Source organism: Pyrus communis, chromosome 3, assembly GCF_041283825.1.
Source record: "Pyrus communis isolate YQ-2024b chromosome 3, ASM4128382v1, whole genome shotgun sequence".
Classification (NCBI taxonomy): Eukaryota; Viridiplantae; Streptophyta; class Magnoliopsida; order Rosales; family Rosaceae; genus Pyrus; species Pyrus communis.
In genome coordinates, this window is record NC_142567.1 from 28,483,510 (window position 1) to 28,503,463 (window position 19,954).

A 19,954-nucleotide genomic window follows, 5' to 3' on the forward strand; every position below is an offset into this window, starting at 1 on the left:
TGTTTTCCATCTGTTACAACAGTTCATGCACAAATTGGCAAATTTATCCCTATAAAATGATATTATATATATATATGTATCTTGACCAATTCACCCTTGGCTACAAAAACTAGAGATAGGACCCTTTTCGGATCTCTATGTTCAGAGTTCAAGAATTTAGAGATCCGGACTGTTAAAAGAGATCGAAAGAGAGGTCCAGACTTTTGATTTGAGTGAGGTAGGACAATGGAATAAACCAATGAGAACTGAGTCTCCGAATCCATCGACTTCAGACACAATTGTCTAGAATAGATCTCAATTCCTAAAACTATATACCCAATTTGGTAGCTTAAAACAAGTAGATTGCCTAGGACCCAACGAGCAACTCTTGATTCAATAGATATATAAATAAATCTATGCTTGTTTTGGCTTGAATTATAGTTTCGGCATGAAATGAGTTAGGGCTTCAAACAAACTATTTTAGGAAAACATCGCAAGTTGCAACATTAAAAGACCTAAATTTATAAGGGAAGTGTTATTGACACTTCAAAAATGTCATTATACACCCCTCACAAGTGTATTTTTGTTTTTAAATATTGAAAGTTTAGAGTGTAGAACGAGGAATTTGGAGTGCCAATAACAATTCTCATTTATAAATGAAAGATTCTCAAGTAAACTTAACAACCAAGTCAAGAAACAAAGTAAGAGAAAATTTAGCGGAAAAATGTCTTTTAACAAAAGATTTCACAAACGTATAACATGCAAGTAGACTAACGTTCAAAACAAATCATATATTTTTATAGAAGAAGGTACGATATTCGTTAAAATAGCAAAATGAATAGGTGTGTATGATGATATGATGCATTTACTACAGGCTCGATAAAACCTTGTCGGGACGGAATTAAGTATCAATCTCAACCTGCTTAGCTAAAATCCCACTTGATATGGGAACTTTTCTTAGTGCTATTTGATCAAAGATTATTAGACTAATAACGTTACTTGTTTGATCAAACATTTTTTTATTAGATCGTGTGTTACTAATTGGAGCGATTACTAGTTGATTATTTCATTTTCTATCAAGAAAAATACTAGTGATTAGCCTCCACAAGATCACATGTGTTCATAAAGTGTGATTTATATAGTTAATACATGACAATTAAGGCCATGAAAGCCTTGATGATGGCGTGGGCTGAGGAAATCACAATACTTTGAAGGGTGTGTTTTTTCTCACTCACATTAACATTGGTGTATGCTCATCACACACCTTATTAGCTGTTATGTGTCCTATTTTTAACCCTAGTAAACTTGTTAATTAAATCTATCTTTTTCAATTTTTGAAACTAATTTTAAGCATTAAAAATAAAAAATCCAAACCCCTCCAGCGTTTCAACTTCTCCACCCAGCAACCCCATGAACACCCACCCACCCACGGCCAAAGATTCGATGATGATGATGATGAGAACATTGCTTTTACCTTTTCTTCCACTGTGACTATATGATCGTCGACTCAATAATCGAAGCCCATACAACAACAGTCGGAGACAACTACGACGGCTGCACCATTGCAGCCATGAAATTCGATAGCAGCCTCACCTAAAGAACCATCCCTTTCTCTTTCTTGGCGAGGACATTTCTGTGCACATACAAATTTGAATTTTTTTGCGATTTGGGATATATTTTCTTGGCGAGGACATTGTTGAGTTTTCTTTATAAAATAAATTAGAGTTACAGTGGAATAAGAGGGATGGCGGAGGGCAGAGGGCGGACGACAGAGATGGCTAATTCGCCATGGCTTCTGAACAAGAAGATTGAAAGGGTGGGTGGGGGTTGGCTGGTTGGGGAAGTTGAAAAGCTTATGGAGTTGAGTTTATATATTTAATCATGTTTAATTTAGTTTTAAAAATTAAAAAAAAAAATATTAATTAATAAGTTTACTAGGGTTAGAAGATGGGACACATGACAACTAATAAGATGTATGGTGAGCATACACCAAAGTTAATGTAGGTGAGCAAAAATGCACTCATACTTTGAATACATAATAACGGAAAAATTTTATCTAATTGAGGGTGCTATTCACATACCATTTTTATCTTTTACACAATTTTTTCGATTTTTAACGTCAGATCGAATAAATTGAAAAATATCAAGGACAAGATTGTGTAGAATATAAAAAAGAGTATGCGGGTAGTACTGTTCTTAGTTAATTATTACCAAAAACAAATTACATGCAAAAGTTCATAATATAAAATTCCATGCTTAAATTCATTTTATAACATAAGAATATAAACTGTTGACATGACTTTCTCAAAAGTGGGACTTTCCGTACTTTCTGCCATCTCATGTTTTGCACAATATTAGCACGATAATTAATGTTAAACTGTGAGATAACAGAGAATTCATGGAAACTCCCACTTTTAATTAGTGTACTTGGGACATTTTCAGTTCATCATATATTAACACATACATATAGTACAGATGATACTTTATCGTAGTAACGGAAAATAATTATGTTGATATACTTTGATGTGAGTTCAATTCTCATTGATTCCTCTCCTTTTTTAATGACTTATTATTTTATCCACTAACGTTATCATTGTGCTCAAACAACATATATAAATAGTATCGTAAAATGATTTTGTACCAATGCATTTTCCATGATAGATAAATGTTTTTTCTTTGGTTTGTTTTTACTATTTTTATTTTTTATAAATGAAAGGATAATTTATAATAATTTTTTTGTTTTGTTTTTACTATTGGTTTTTTCTTTCTTGATATAGACCCTTCGTAGGCTTTTTCTTATTTGACGTAGGCCTCAGTTGGTTAAAAGAAATTTATCACTGTACTTGAGGTCTCAAGTTGAATCCTTCTTATTAATATTTGTTTGTACAGCAAACAACACAAAACCGACATGGGGAGATAGGGTAAAGCATAGCATTAAATGAAAAGAAATTTGATATACATCACATATACTGTTACATAGCGCACCTAATTTTACTCCTGAAATCTAAAATGAGAAAAATGCCCCTGGTGGGATATGTTGACTTAGTAGTCATGACACATTTGACATATTTATTAGGCTATCTTCGATCAAGCTGGTTAAAGCTAAAATATATCTCATTGATGCGAAACTCATCTTCAATGTAAGGTTGGGCCAAAAAATTTTGGGACCCGCCAGACCATAATATAGCGAAATGGCCAGAGACCTAGCCAAACATAGCCAACTAGCCATGAAAGTTGGGGCCAGCTGTGCTGCTAACTAATGTCATGCAGCTTTTTTTTTTTTTTTTTTTTTTTTTTTTTAATTTTAAGATGAAATGTAAGAAAATTTTTTTAAAAATTATAATTTTTTCCTATAAATACCTAAGTCATTTCAACATCTTTTTCACCCTTTCATACTATCTTACCTCATTTTAATGTCTAAGTTGTTAACATTCAAGTAAAATTAAAATATTTAATAATATGAAACTTAAACAACATAAAACTTAAAACAACATTTAGCATTAACGAATAAAATTAAAGAACAAACTTAAAATAATAAATTATTGAAGGGGTTAAAAAATAGCCTCCTTCGGTTGGAGATCGTATATAAATATAGTCTGACACTATTCATTACAAAATAATTTCTTACAGGTTTGTAATCTGAACGGGGGCTAAACATAACACCTTCGGTTGGAGATGACTTTAAGTATAGAATTATAGTATTCGCTATTACGAACGATTAGGCACAAACGAAAATAAATTGGACTTAAAATGAAACTTTTACAGGTCGCTAATGCAAGGGTATTTTCGTAAAATTATATCCATTTCCGGAGAATTCTATTGGTTGTTTAGGCTCAATGGGACCCCATAAGGAATATTTTATTCTATTGGTTGTTTGGGCCCAACGGACGCGATGGGTTGCTACATGTGACGGATGGCTCAAAGTAATTTTGACGGCGCGTGGGATGAAAGATCAAAACGAGGAGTTGGCGTGGTCATCAGGGATAACGATGGGATTTTCATTGCAGGCCTGGCGGGACAACTCGAGCTGGTAGCCTCTCCCTTGCTCGTTGAACTGTTTGCAGCAAGAAGGGTTGTAACTCTCTGTCGAGATAAGTTTCCAGGAGGTGCAAAGTTCATTTTTGGAGGGGATGCTTGCACAGCTAGCTGTGGCTGCTTTACAAAGACATGAGGAGGATTGCTCTGACATGTGACCCGTTATCAATGACATTCGTAACTTTTTGCAGTATTTTCCTCAGTCCAAATTATCTCACGTTCGTCGCGAAGCTAATCACGTCGCGAATTGCCTTGCTCGTGCGGGATTGGGGTGTGCCATGGAGAAGACTTGGTTCAAGGAACCACCGGACTCAATCTTGGATGCACTCATGGAAGATAGTAATACGTTGTCCTTACTTGATTGTACTTTTGGAGGATCGTTTGGTTCTTTGATTTCGGACGGGACACTCTTTTTCTCTTCATTTGGGTTGAAATCCTCGACAAAATTTATCAATAACCATTATGCATCCTATTCTCCTAAGTTGTAAGTTGTTTCTTCTTCGATAAATATCGTTCATCTTCTTAGGAATAAAAAAAAAAAGGTATTCAAGTTAGTCCAAGTTCAAGTAAAAGTCATGAATAAATATAGTTAGTTGGTGAATATTGGTAAGCGCATAATTATTTCTAGAAAGACAAAATAAAACTAAATATTGAACTACGAATAACTTGATTTTGTCTTAGGACATGTAGGCAGTCTAACAAAGAAGTTAAATGCAACCATGAATTAAATGAAAAGTTATTACGTTGTTGAATAGGTACTTTCTAACGTCACTTGTCGATTCTAGCCGTACTTCGAGATTATGGCTTGACATATATTTTTCAAGAACACAAGTTTGGAGGAAGAAATTAATTTGGGCACTATCTTACAAACCGTGCTACTTCAGTTCACTTGAGTTGATTAGGCTTTTGGACCACCACTTATTTTGTTTTTTGTTAGCTACTTACCACTAAGTATTAGTTAGCTATAAATGAGATTACATTGACAGATTAGACGAACTAGAGCTGTAAATCCAACACTCAATAGTTCAACCAGCACATGATGATTCAGTAGTTGGGAACAAATTTCAGTCTCATACTATACACAACACGTCCTAATTTTGATTTCTAACGCTCGTGAATTACACAAGTGACAAAGAAAGGCTTAAATACCTCTATGAATCTTCTCATTCCTCAAAATAATAGGCTGCCGTGACAAAACCACATGTTGATCTCTCTTTTTTTTCTTTGTTTCTTTTTAAACATTCATAATGCTTTGCCTATGAAACACCTCTTATTACTTATACCAGAAAAGGCAATTTGTAAGATAACTCTACTATTAAAAGCTCTTTATTTTCCGGCTTATAAGACATTCCAATAAGAAATAGCGAAATTATCATAAATGACCTATTTTCTTATTTTTTTGGATCAAAATAGGACAAACCGGCAAAGCACACTCCATGCATACTTAAAATCGAAATGACTAAAACCCCACATATAAATTGTAAAGACTCACATAATATTATATCGTTTTTCTAATTTGGAAGAGAAGGACATCGAGAGAGAGTGGTGAGCTTTGGGTTTCTAAGTTGAGCTCAGATCCATGAGCATACCATGTGCATGTCGTGTACATACAGAGTATAAGCAAGCTTAATAAGAAGAGAGCACACGAGTTCGCGAAACAATTTCGTCCATATCCTTCTCTCTTCTTCTTTCCATTTTGATTTCTATCTTTTCCCTCAAATTTCTCTTTTTTCCAAAAGCCAACTAAACTTTAATACGTTTTTTTCTTTTAATTGCAGCCAAACCCAAATCCTATTTTAGTATTTGTATATTTAGATCAAGAGAGGGAGCAGAAAGAGGAAGAAGACACAAGAAATAAAAACCCACATAAAAAAAACAATAAAAAAAAAACCAGAATTAACAAAATCAAACAATGTGATTTTGTCAAATAGATGGCCAATGAAACTAACACAATTAATATGACCAAAAAAAAAAAATTAAAAAAAAAAAAAAAACCCCACCCCCACCACCCTCAGTCTTCAAATAGGGTTGCCTGGACTTGGATGATGAAGTGAATCAATTGAGGGGAGAAAATGAAGATGAGAAGCTCATCATTCAAAACTAGGAATTGCCATCGATAAAGCGAAGGAGGAGAGCAGAAAAGTGCCGGCGGCTAGTAGAGGCACAGTAATCGCATAGAACTACGCTCGAAATGATGATTTGAGATGCTATGCACCGGTAAGACGCAAATGGGGTTGCGCCTGTGCACTTGTATAGTTTCCTATAATTTAGGATTTTCAAGTTTATGATAGATTTCATGTAATCTGGAATAAATTTCTTTGTAATCTTCTGTAATCATTCTTCTCAATTTAGTTAGGATTAAGATTATATATTATACCTCTTCCTGAAAAAAATAAATATATCATTCCAAAGTATTATCTTTTTGGTATCAAAGTCTAGGTTAGAAAAAAAATAAATAAATAAACAAAACCATGCCATGCGCAGAATCGGGAATCACCAACTGTGCTGCCAGTTGTGCCCCACATCGTCGAACCAGCCAACGACACTATCGTTGCTGACTCAGAATCCACCGACAATCGCCAACCGAGCAGCCAGTTGTGCAGCGCCCTCACCGAACAGCTTGCTAACCTGAATGATCCCATCATCCGCCCACCAAGATCCGCTGCTGCATCACGTGCACACGAACCCAAAACCCGTATCAAACTGTACCTGCTGCTACCTGACAAAACCCAACATTCTACAACACATCGCACCGATTGCGTCTTGCCAGTTTGAAGTCCTGGCCCAGATTCGTGTGTCCATCACGACCCGCACAGATTCCTTCTTGACGAACCTGCAACAACTATTGTTCGAAGGGACCCCATTTGCAATCCTTCTCGACTTTGTTGGAATTTGCAATCCTCTAATTCGAAGGGACCCCATTTGGTTCCCCTCACGGTTGTGAAATTGCAGATTTGGGGGTATAGGTTCCAGAGACGGGTTTTCGAACAAGCAGAAAATGATGATTGAGCTGGGCAAAATAACTCATTTATATACGAGAACAAAATAAATCGCCTATCTACGAGAACAATTAGGTTATTTTTAATTATAGGAAAATTTCTATTTTAGTCATATTGTGGTGCATGCGGTGTGTATATTGTGTGCATGTGCGAAAAATCATATTTTGATCTCAAAATTAAAAAAATGAGTCATTTCTGATAATTTTCCTAAGAAATATTTAGCTTGTTTGAAATTACATATGTAAGAAGCACTTGTTTTGGAAAGTATATCATTCACGCAATAAAAAGTCATAAATATTAATTAGATAAAACTTCTCCCTACAACATTAGTTTGAAAAAATTGAAGTAATAGTTCCTCAACTTTAATTCAATTCAAGTAAATCAGCAATGGTTTTTCAACTAAAAATTTGGACTATTGGTCCCTTAAGTTGTCAAACTGTGTAGCTAATGACGTAGCCATCAATTATTTAGTTGGTGGGTTAAGCTAAAATTATTACTACCAAATAGTTTTTAATCTTTTTTTGCCTATATAAAGTTATATAATTGTAAACCTGAAAGTATTAATTTTTTTTTAAACAAACGATATTGTCTATACTAAGAGGGTGGAAGAGTGGACTAAGCCTCACCATGGGCTAATAACAATGTAGTTCAAATTCGTCTTTGACAAGAATCGAACCTAAAATCTCACTTACCAGTGAAGATGAATATCATTAAACCAGAGTACTAAATGGCAAACTTGAAAGTAATAATTTGAAGCGATAAATTTATACTATGTTTTATGAGCTTCTAGGCTCTAGCGTTCAAAACTCTCAAGTGAATAAACTAAGAAACTATTTATGTTATAGAAGTTTTAACTTATTACTATTAAATTATAATATTGGTTAACGTGATAAGTTTATTTAACATTTATTAGCATTTATTTTCCTTAAAACAGCTTTAAGATTCAAAAAATTATTCACCAAGTGAAATTTGACAATTAAAAATCATAAAATAATCCGAAAATTAATATTTTAAAGGTTAAAGAATCAAAACTCTCCCTTCTATAGCCTAGGGAGCCTTGTACTTGACTCTGTCTGTCCATGCAGCTATGATCATTTTCAATTTTGTTAGAACTTCTGTCAAAATAAGTCATGTGCCACGCGTAATGCTAAATCAAGGGGCAAACATGAAAAACCAAATGAGAAAATTGAAGCAATAATCTCTCATCTGTAATCCAATTGAAGTAATGATCTTTCAACTTTAATCCAATTGTAGCAATAATTCTTCTAACATAACTTATTTTGATGGAAGTTCTAACTTACTTAGCAAAAAGAACCATAGTTGCACATTTTTATGAGTTAAGACATCAATGATCACGAATTTTTAATTAAATGATCATTGTTCCAATTAGATTAAAAATAAAGAACTATTGTTTCGATTTTCTCTTTATTTTTATCTATGTCCTAAACATAATTGGTATTCTTGAGCAATGAAGGCATATTTCATTATCATTCGTTTACGTTGGTAATGCCGATTTAGGGCACCCCAGAGCAATTATTGACAAGTTTTTTTCTTTCCCATTTGGCACGAGAGTTGCCATCATTTGGCAATTTGGTACAATGATTAAACATCGTTTTCTATCTGTTAAAACTGTCAGGTACATAAATTGGCATATTTATTTCTATTAAATATTACGCATGTACTTATATATTTATATTATAGAATGGTATCTTGACCAATTTATTCTCGTTTAATAAAATTATGGGAGACTTAAGATACGCTCTTTAACTATCAATATTCTTTGATTGAAATTTTATTTGTCTTTAGTTTTTAATCGAAGTCATTGATGTTAATGTAATAACGTATTTCTATATAAGTTACTATATTTTTCTAAATAAAAATAAATTTTTTTATTAATGAGATTTTAAATAAGCTCATTATTTCTAGGATTAAAAATAATAATATATAAATTATGCTCCCTAATATATTGTATATGTATGTGTATATATATGTCTACATATATACACACACACATATGGGTATATTCATCAAAATTAACAAAAAAAAATATTGTACCAAAACAAGAGCACACCATACATTCTTCAAAACCACCAAAAATTAAAAATAGATATTAAGCTTAATGACACTAGTAAATTTCTATTAAACTCAACATAGATACATTCTCAAATCAACGAAAAAGAATGTACCCATATAAAGTTTAAAAATGAATTAAAAAAAAACTGAATTGATTTTATATTAAAAAAAAAAAATGGGTACATTTTCCACGTAATAAATTGGTACATTTAATAATGGGTAAATTTAGGATTAAAAAATTATATGAATGGCTAAATAAAAGTAATAATGCATGGCATGTTCAAAGCATATTACTAATTCAAAATACAAGTAGAAAGAATATTAGAAAGTGCGATTACAAGAAGCATGGATCCTACACTGAGAGGACTCGAAGATACCAATGAGGGAGTGCCTTGACACCAAGATTGTACGCCTCAATTCTAAGTCCTAAAAAGGTGCAAAACAAAACAAGAGTAGACTAAATATATATATATATATATATATATATATATATATATATAAAATACTAAAACAGTTAATCTTCTATATACTAACCCCTAATTTAAAAAACTCATATAGCATAATAAGTATTGGTTTTCCTAAAACCCTAGTATAACATAACAACACACCTTTCATAAAACGTATATCATATATAATGTGCCTGGTAGTGGTTTCACAATCTACATTGCCCGACCGAAGCCATATATAAACATCATTTGCCCGTAGGCACATAGTATGAATAATCACTAAGTAAGCACATAAAATCTTGAACGTAATCTTTCCTAAATATATCTCAGTAAACAGCTATTCGATAAAACATGATATTTCATAAAACGTAAATCTGATATACTAAAAAACTTAGTTATAAAATCATGCTTTTCATGTATGCCTTTCTAGTAGTAAAATAATGCATTTTGAAAGGGATCCATCCATAGATACTCCATTGTCGAAGAGCCGTGTGAACTAGGAAGGATGTAAAAGTCACTAACAAATGCACCTAAACACATAAAGGGACCAATTAATAAAACCCTACTAACACAATCGAATTTGGGAAAACGAATGTCATAAACACAATTAGGACGTCGAAAAACCTAAGGGGGGAACCTCCCGTACCCCCATGCGCCACCACGTGCTGAGTTGGGTCACTAGAAAGTTGCCCTGAAAAATCACCATCAACGAAGTACAGTACCTTCGACGGAGGCGTGTGTGCTCGACGCGCTGACTAAAAACTAAGATTCGATAGGGTCGGAACGAATTCGAGTTTTGGGTATGGGCTTGATTTCTGGGCTAGGTTAGGTAGTTGGGCTTAGGCCCAAGGTTATGGGTTTGGACCAGTAGCAAGTTGGGTTCGAATCTAGGTCTGGTCAACCCGATTTCAGGCCGTTAATAATGGGATGGCCACATGCTGGCCGACACCCGAGGGTGACACAAGCCATTTTATGAATGCATATGCCGAAAACATGTTATGCATTATCACTTTTAAATTGTTGACAGTTGAATATTATATCTTATTAAGGTTTGTACTTGATTATTACATTGCATGGTTACGTGCAAAATACATGTTTTCGACATATGCATTCATGAAATGGCTTGCATTACCTTCGAATGTCGATCAACACGTGACCATCCCGTTATCCTTAGGATCAGGGCGTCTTTAATTCTACAGACTACGATCAAAATTAACAAGGTCTTAGTGAATGAACATTAGTAACTAGGAACTACAAACAAACTTTCCTAAAATTATATACCCTTTGGTTGGTGACATTTATGATTGGTGCATTAGGACTTTCATTTCAGTTGTCTTTAACGATTGGATTTGCTCTAGACTTCAAACGTTTATGACTATGTAAGTTAACATATTTAATGTTGCTGCTTAATTTAGTTTTGTAAATCTAGAGGTGAAACTGCTCATGAGAGGCGAGGATTTTGAAACAATGGGATAAGTTTAGAGGTAACATGATACATAGTACATGTTAAGGGATAAAGTGAGACAAATCTAATATTGGTCTTACTAAGTCTAGTTTTAATTAATTTGTTTATTGTTTTTTACTCGAGTACTTGCACCTTATTTGCAGTTGCAGAAACAGTTCAAGATGCACACTTTTTAGCTTAAAGAGGAGAACGTTTTACTCTCTCCACGTGATTTAGCAATAAATGTCGGTTAGCCATATATTTACTACAAACGTAAAACGTACGGGGCGATGCCTATTTTGAGGTTGCATTTTCTTTCATGGAGCATAAAGGCGTTCTATTGGAGAAAAATTGTCGTTGCTTCGATGATTGGATAAAGGAGGTGGCATTCAAAGGAAAGAAAATTTGAGAGAATGAGAAGATGTATTTTTGTTGACTCGTATGAGGTCATAGAGGACAAGGAAAGGTTTTTTTAGAGCTTTGACGACTCAATCAGTTGTAACTGATTTGTTTATTGCGACCTTTATGTTTGATGACTCAACCAAAAAAATCAAACATAAAGGTCGCAACAAACAAATCAGTTACAACTGATTGAGTCGTCAAAGCTCTAAAAAAACCTTTCCTTGTCCTCTATGACCTCATACGAGTCAATAAAAATACATCTTCTCATTCTCTCAATTTTCTTTCATTTGAATGCTGCCTCCTTTATCCAATCATCAGAGTAACGACAATCTTTCTCCAATAGAACACCCTCATGCTCAATGAAAGAAAATGCATCTTGAACTGTTTTCACAGCTACAAATAAGGTGCAAGTATCCGACTAATAAACAATAAACAAATTAATTAAAACTAGACTTAGTAAGACCTATATTAGATTTGTTTCACTTTACCCCTTAATATGTACTATGCATCACGTTACCCTCTAAACTTGTCCCATTGTTTCAAAATCCCCACCTCTCACGAGCAGTTTTAACGCCAAACTTGCAAAACTAAATTGAGCAGCAACATTATATATGTCAACTTACGTAGTCAAATTTCCAATCATAAGCCTTATAAGTCTGGAGCAAATCCAATTGCTAAAGACAACTAAAATGAAAATCCTAATCCCAAACATGAAGCACCATATAGTGATAATCTAAACATATGAAAAAAAAAATAAAAAAAACCAGTAAAGAAACAGTGAGCAGAAGAATCACAAGATTCATAACCAAATCAAGTAATTATTATCTCAAACTGAAGCTTCTAAACTCCAATTCCTTGATTTGAAAGTTGAGTGAAACCTCTAAAAGTTGGTGACAACTTAAACAAAAAACGTCGGGGCTCAGATGGATCAGGATTCAAGACAAAAAAAGTACGTAGCATGATTCTTTTGGAAATGCAGCCAGATTTGGGGTTTTCGCAGCTCACAACACAATTTCTTTGCAATGAAGATTTTGGCAGCCACATTAGAAAGCTCATAAGCATGCTCTGCTCATTTAAGGGGACATGGCCCGTGGCAGAGACGACTCCTAGCTCATTTAAGGAGAAGGAAAGAATCCTAGCCACATCATCCGCACCTTAATGGAAGAATTGGCAGATTTTGGTGGTAGGAGAGCTTTAAAACATTGAGAAGAGTTTTGAGTGAAAACCTAAGTTGCAAGGGTAAAGTGAGACATGTGCATAGTTCAGGGTGAATAGATCTAGGTACTTTGTGCCAATCGAAAGGTTCTGATTAGTCAAAAAGAAAACTGTACATTTACAATTCAATAGAATGAGAAGTTTGTCCATATTTCAAGTTAAGTTAAAGATACTTACCCCAATCAACTTTACTATGAACAACTGAGCTTGCATACCCACGCGAACGCCAGTGAAAAGGCTTCCAAGGCATGCTATTAGTGGATGAATGATGCCAAAAAACATCCTCCATCAATGGAAAAAACCTCATGTTGCTGCTGCAAACAAAGTAAAGTAGGATTGGTCAGTCATAACGGTAACAAGGCAATCAAAGAGGCATATAACACACACAAAAAAAACATACAAGTTGAAGTAGCGCACCATTAACAAACTTAGCCAATACAGCCATAAACTCAAGTAGCTTTCCACTAAAACCCGATATAAACACAATGGGTTAAAGGTTCGACATCACGTGGATGCCCAAACGAATTTAAGAAAAAAATAAAAAAGGTTACAAGATGTTCCAACAATCATAAATTTGAAAAGTTTGAAGTTAAATGAAAGACTGATCCATCAATGTACAAATAAAGTGACAAAAACGAGAGCAATACTAAATTTCAGTGGGTTTGGTATATATCATGCTCTATCAATATTGCTCAACAAGTCCAACCAAACAAAGGCAGCAGTGCTACAATCTTCTTCCCTAAATGACGTTTCACTTTGTTGTACTTAATTGAACCGCATTCCATTTGGGAAAGTTACAAGTAGAGTACGTACCCTAATTGATTCTAAACAAAAATTGCTATGAAATTCTTGGAGTTTTATCTTCTGTTTGTACTTTCTAGATATATGATGCAAATGACTTGGAGTTTGTTTGGATGTATTTTTAAAATGGCTAAAAGTATTTTTGGAACCAAATCTTAGTAAAAATGCAATTAAATTCTTCAGACACCAGGATTGGGGCGTGTCTTTAATGCTACAAACTTCGATCAAAATTAATTAGGTCTCAATGAATGAACATTAGTAACTGCAAACAAAGTTTCCTAAAATTATATACCCTTTGGTTGGTGATATTTATGACTATGGTGCATTAGGTTTAGGATTTTCATTTCGATTAGATTTGCTCTAAACTTATAAGGTTTATGATTGGAAATTTGACTATGTGTAAGTTAACGTACTTAATGTTACTGCTTAATTTAGTTTTGCAAGTCTAGAGGTGAAACTGCTTGGCAAGGATTTTGAAACAGTGGGATGAGTTTAGAGGGTAACGCGATACATAGTACATGTTAAGGGGTAAAGTGAGATAAATCTAATATTGATCTTACTAAGTCTAGTTTTAATTAATTTGTTTATTGATTTTTACTCGGATATTGCACCTTATTTGCAGTTGCAGAAACAGTTCAAGATGCACACTTTTTAGCTAAAGAGGAGAACGTTTTACTTTCTCCACGTGATTTAGCAATGAATGTCGGTCATCCATATATTTACTACAAACGTAAAACGTACGGGGCGACACCTATTTTGAGGATGCATTTTCTTTTATTGAGCATAAGGCTGTTTTATTGGAGAAAGATTGTCATTATTCTGATGATTGGTTAAAGGAGGCAGCGTTCAAAGGAAATAAAATTGAGAGAATAGGAAAATGCATTTTTATTGACTCGTATAAGATCATAGAGGACAAGGAAAGTCTTTTTACAGCTTTGACGAATCAACCAAAAAAATCAAATATAAAGGTCGCAACAAACAAATCAATTACAACTGATTAAGTTATCAAAGCTCTAAAAAAAACTTTCCTTGTCCTCTTATGACCTCATACGTGTGAATAAAAATACATTTTCTCATTCTCTCAATTTTCTTTCCTTTGAATGCCGCCTCCTTTATCCAATCATCAGAGCAACGACAATCTTTCTCCAATAGAACACACTCATGCTCAATGAAAGAAAATGCAACCTCAAAATATGTGTTACCCCATACGTTTTACGTTTGTAGTAAATATATGGCGGGCCAACATTTATTGCTAAATCACATGGAGAAAGTAACATGTTCTCCCCTGTAGCTAAAAAACGTTCATCTTGAACTCAAGTAGCTTTCCACTAAAACCCGATATAAACACAATGGGTTAAAGGTTCGACATCACGTGGATGCCCAAACGAATTTAAGAAAAAAATAAAAAAAGGTTACAAGATGTTCTAACAATCATAAATTTGAAAAGTTTGAAGTTAAATGAAAGACTGATCCATCAATGTACAAATAAAGTGACAAAAACGAGAGCAATACTAAATATCAGTGGGTTTGGCATATATCATGCTATCATGCTCTATCAATATTGCTCAACAAGTCCAACCAAACAAAGGCAGCAGTGCTACAATCTTCTTCCCTAAATGACGTTTCACTTTGTTGTACTTAATTAAACCGCATTCCATTTGGGAAAGTTACAAGTAGAGTACGTACCCTAATTGATTCTAAACAAAAATTGCTATGAAATTCTTGGAGTTTTATCTTCTGTTTGTACTTTCTAGATATATGATGCAAATGACTTGGAGTTTGTTTGGATGTATTTTTAAAATGGCTAAAAGTATTTTTGGAACCAAATCTTAGTAAAAATGCAATTAAATTCTTCAGACACAAGGATTGGGGCGTGTTTTTAAAGTTAATTTCGATCAAAATTAATAAGGTCTCAGTGAATGAACATTAGTAACTGCAAACAAAGTTTCCTAAAATTATATACCCTTTGGTTGGTGATATTTATGACTATGGTGCATTAGGTTTAGGATTTTCATTTCGATTAGATTTGCTCTAAACCTATAAGGCTTATGACTGGAAATTTGACTATGTGTAAGTTAACGTACTTAATTTAGTTTTGCAAGTCTGGAGGTGAAACTGCTCAGCGAGGATTTTGAAACAATGGGATGAGTTTAGAGGGTAATGTGATACATAGTACATGTTAAGGGATAAAGTGAGACAATTCTAATATTGATCTTACTAAGTCTAGTTTTAATTAATTTGTTTATTGATTTTTACTCGAATATTGCACCTTATTTGCAGTTGCAGAAACAATTCAAGATGCACACTTTTTGGCTAAAGAGGAGAACGTTTTACTTTCTCCACATGATTTAGCAATGAATGTCGGTCAGCCATATATTTACTACAAACCTAAAACGTACGGGGCGACACCTATTTTGAGGATGCATTTTCTTTTATTGAGCATAAGGGTGTTCTATTGGAGAAAGATTGTCATTACTCTGATGAGTGGTTAAAGGAGGCAGCGTTCAAAGGAAAGAAAATTGAGAGAATAGGAAAATGCATTTTTATTGACTCATATAAGATCATAGAGGACAAGAAAAGTCTTTTTACAGCTTTGACGACTCAACCAAAAAAATCGAATATAAAGGTCGCAACCAACAAATCAATTATAACTGATTAAGTCATCAAAGCTCTAAAAAAACTTTCCTTGTCCTCTTATGACCTCATACGTGTGAATAAAAATACATTTTCTCACTCTCAATTTTTTTTCCTTTGAATGCCGCCTCCTTTATCCAATCATCAGAGCAACAACAATCTTTCTCTAATAGAACGCCCTCATGCTCAATGAAAGAAAATTACCCCGTATGTTTTACGTTTGTAGTAAATATATGGCAGGCCAACATTTATTGCTAAATCACATGGAGAAAGTAACATGTTCTCCCCTGTAGCTAAAAAACGTTCATCTTGAACTGTTTTTGCAATTACAAATAAGGTGCAAGTACCCGAGTAAAAAACAATAAACAAATTAATTAAAACTAGACTTAGTAAGATCTATATTAGATTTGTTTAACTTTATCCCTTAACATGTACTATGCATCATGCTACCCTCTAAACTCATCCCATTGTTTCAAAATCTCCACCTCTCACGAGCATTTTCAATGCCAAACTTGCAAAACTAAATTAAGCAGCAACATTATACATGTCTAACTTGCATAGTCAAATTTCCAGTCATAAGCCTTATAAGTCTGGAGCAAATCCAATCGCTAAAGACAACTAAAATGAAAATCCTAATCCCAAACCTGAAGCACCATATGGTCATAATCTAAACATATGAAGAAGAAAAAAAACAGTAAAGAAACAATGAGCAGAAGAATCATAAGATTCATAACCAAATCATAAAATATAGAAAGTAATTATTATCTCACACTGAAGCTTCTAAACTCCAATTCCTTGATTTGAAAATTGAGTGAGACCTCTAAAAGTTGGTGACAACTTAAACAAAAAACGTCGGAGCTCAGATGGATCAGGATTCAGGGCAAAAAAAGTAAGTAGCATCAGATGACTATTCTTTTGGAAATGCAGCCAGATTTAGGGTTTTGGCAGCTCACAACACATTTCTTTGCAATGAAGGTTTTGGCAGCCACATTAGAAAGCTCATAAGCATGCTCTGCTCATTTAAGGGGACATGGCCTGTGGCAGAGACGACTCCTAGCTCATTTAAGGAGAAGGAAAGAACCCTAGCCACATCATCCGCACCTTCAAGGAAGAATTGGCAGATTTTGGTGGTAGGAGAATTTTAAAACATTGAGAAGAGTTTTGAGTGAAAACCTAAGTTGCAAGGGTAAAGTGAGACATGTGCAATAGTTCAGGGTGAATAGATCTAGGTACTTTGTGCCAATCGAAAGGTTCTGATTAGTCAAAAGGAAAACTGTACATTTACAATTCAATAGAATGAGAAGTTTGTCCATATTTCAAATTAAGTTAAAGATACTTACCCCAATCAACTTTACTATGAACAACTGGGCTTCAAAGGCATGCTATTAGTGGATAAACGATACCGAAAAACATCCTCCATCAATGGAAAAAACCTCATGTTGCTGCTGCAAACAAAGTAAAGTAGGATTGGTCAGTCATAACGGTAACAAGGCAATCAAAAAGGCATATAACACACACAAAAAAAACATACAAGTTGAAGTAGCGCACCATTAACAAACTTTAGCCAATATAGCCATAAACTCAAGTAGCTTTCCACTAAAACCGGATATAAACACAATGGGTTAAAGGTTCGGCATCACATGGATGCCCAGACGAATTTAAGAAAAAAATAAAAAAGGTTACAAGATGTTCTAACAATCATAAATTTGAAAAGTTTGAAGTTAAATGAAGACTGATCCATCAATGTACAAATAAAGTGACAAAAACGAGAGCAATACTAAATATCAGTGGGTTTGGCATATATCATGCTCGATCAATATTGCTCAACAAGTCCAACCAAACAAAGGCAGCAGTGCTACAATCTTCTTCCCTAAATGACATGTTTCACTTTGTTGTACTTAATTAAACCGCGTTCCATTTGGGAAAGTTGCAAGTAGAGTAGGTACCCTAATTGATTCTAAACAAAAATTATTATGAAATTCTTGGAGTTTTATCTTCTGTTTGTACTTTCTAGATATATGATGCAAATGTCTTGAAGCTTGTTTGGATGTGCTTTTAAAATGACCAAAAGCACTTTTGGTGAGAATATTTTTAGAACCAAACCTTAGTAAAAATACAAGTAAATCCTGAAAAAATACTTGAAGTGCTATAACTAATGCAAAAAGTACTTCAAGTACTTTATAGAACTCAAAAATATTTTCTCTAAAAACACTTTTAGTTATTTTAAAATCACATCCAAATGAACTTGTAATGAAAAGATTGAATTATCTTGACTATAAGAATACTCACGTGTTACAATGTGCTTTACAACGTGCGTTACCCAAAATTCCACCTAATACCTACCAAAATTTAACACCAAAAAGCCCAACTTTGAGCTCAAAACATATGAAATAGCAATACATATTATATATAATCTAGGTGATATATGACCAACCAATCTAACCATACATGGTTATCAACTCATTTGGGAAGGAAAACATACATACAAAGTTTGATAGAGAAGATGAGTTTGCTAGCTCTAGGCGTTTCTTTTTGAAAATGTGTTATGGATTAAAAAGAGGAGAGAAAGACTGTACAAGACAAAGAAATTGATGCTAATGAGGCAAAACTAAAACATGTATACATAAAACTAAATAAATCAATAATCACTTGGTTCGTTTACTTACCAGTCAAATTAGCGTCAATGCTTTTTCTTTCTTTCTTAACCCTTCCATTCCAAAAATCTTGTTATGATTAAAATGACATACAAAACACAAAGGAAAGAAAAAAAATTAACAAAATAAAAATGTAGCTACAAATCTCGGTGGCATCAAAGGAGAAAGAAGGATCTTACCACGTGGAGAGAGAGCGCCCTCGGCGTCGGTGGAACGATGGACAGGAAACGTAAAGCTTTGGCATGGCACCTTTTATAGGCTTACAACCTTCTGTAGGCTTACAACCTTCCAGAGGAAGGTTTAAACATGTGGTGATGGACAAGCCACCAATTCCAGAATGAGGTGGCATAATGTGATCGCGCAAATAAGATATTATGGGATTTGGATCCTCTCTTGAGCTAAGAAAGAGAATCCTCATCATCAATTATTATGGGCCGTTGGATAGAAAAGATCTTCCTGTTTGTAACCGTTGGATAAAAATCCAACGATCTATTATGATTTATGAGGAGGATCCTCTCCATTAGCTCAGGAGAGGATCCAGATCCAGATATTATGTGGTCAATAGGTTTAATAGGTCCACACAAACCTACGAGAGCTTGAAATGTTTTTTAGTATAAGTAATGCAATAGAAATTGAATTTGTATATTAAATGATATGCAAATTGAAGATTAGATTATTACTTAAATATTAATAAATGTATTTATTTTTTATTTGTGATACATCATTTAATTTGTAAATTTAATCAATAGATTTAGTTTCTTTAACTTTACTTTTTGAATATTTTTCCTTACTCTTGCACATTTTGGATTCTGTACAGATGAGCACAAGTAAATGCATTCTATCTTACAGATCTAGATCCTCTCTGGATCTAAGGATCCTGAGCCTAAGGATCAATTGATCCGGCCCGTTGAAATTTGATCTAACGGCTACAAATAGAGGATTCCACTAAAAGTTATAATAATTGTAGCCGTTAGATCAATGATCAATTTTCAATGAGTCGAATCAATTGATCCCTAGGCTTAAGATCCTTAAATCCGAAGAAGATCTGGATCCCTATCTTACCAACTACCGCATCATGCACAGTGTAAAGTTTTACAACCATTTGATCAATAAGAATGACTAATGATACTAGAAAATATACTTAATGGATGTGCTCAATTGGAATTAGGATCCTAACCGGATCCTCTTTGTAGGAATTTGGATAATCAATTAATTATGTTCATTCATCATATATTGTGCATTCAGAAATTATTTTAAATTTTTTATTTAAAA

At 33.9% G+C, this 19,954-nt stretch overlaps 1 long non-coding RNA gene across 3 annotated transcripts; it reads right to left on the reverse strand.

Annotated features, from left to right (window-relative positions):
• Nucleotides 1-6,398: 6,398 nt before the first annotated feature.
• Nucleotides 6,399-18,959, reverse strand: LOC137716126 (uncharacterized). 3 transcript variants are annotated; one of them, XR_015961058.1, is made up of 5 exons: nt 18,862-18,959; nt 18,695-18,735; nt 17,369-17,470; nt 12,771-12,907; nt 6,399-9,512 (listed from the first exon to the last, which is right to left on the reverse strand). It is a non-coding gene; the product is annotated as an uncharacterized LOC137716126 (long non-coding RNA). The 3 variants fall into 3 exon arrangements; XR_011065647.2 differs by having other exon boundaries at nt 12,771-12,904; nt 18,695-18,751; nt 18,862-18,958; XR_011065646.2 differs by having other exon boundaries at nt 18,695-18,751; nt 18,862-18,958.
• Nucleotides 18,960-19,954: the final 995 nt, after the last annotated feature.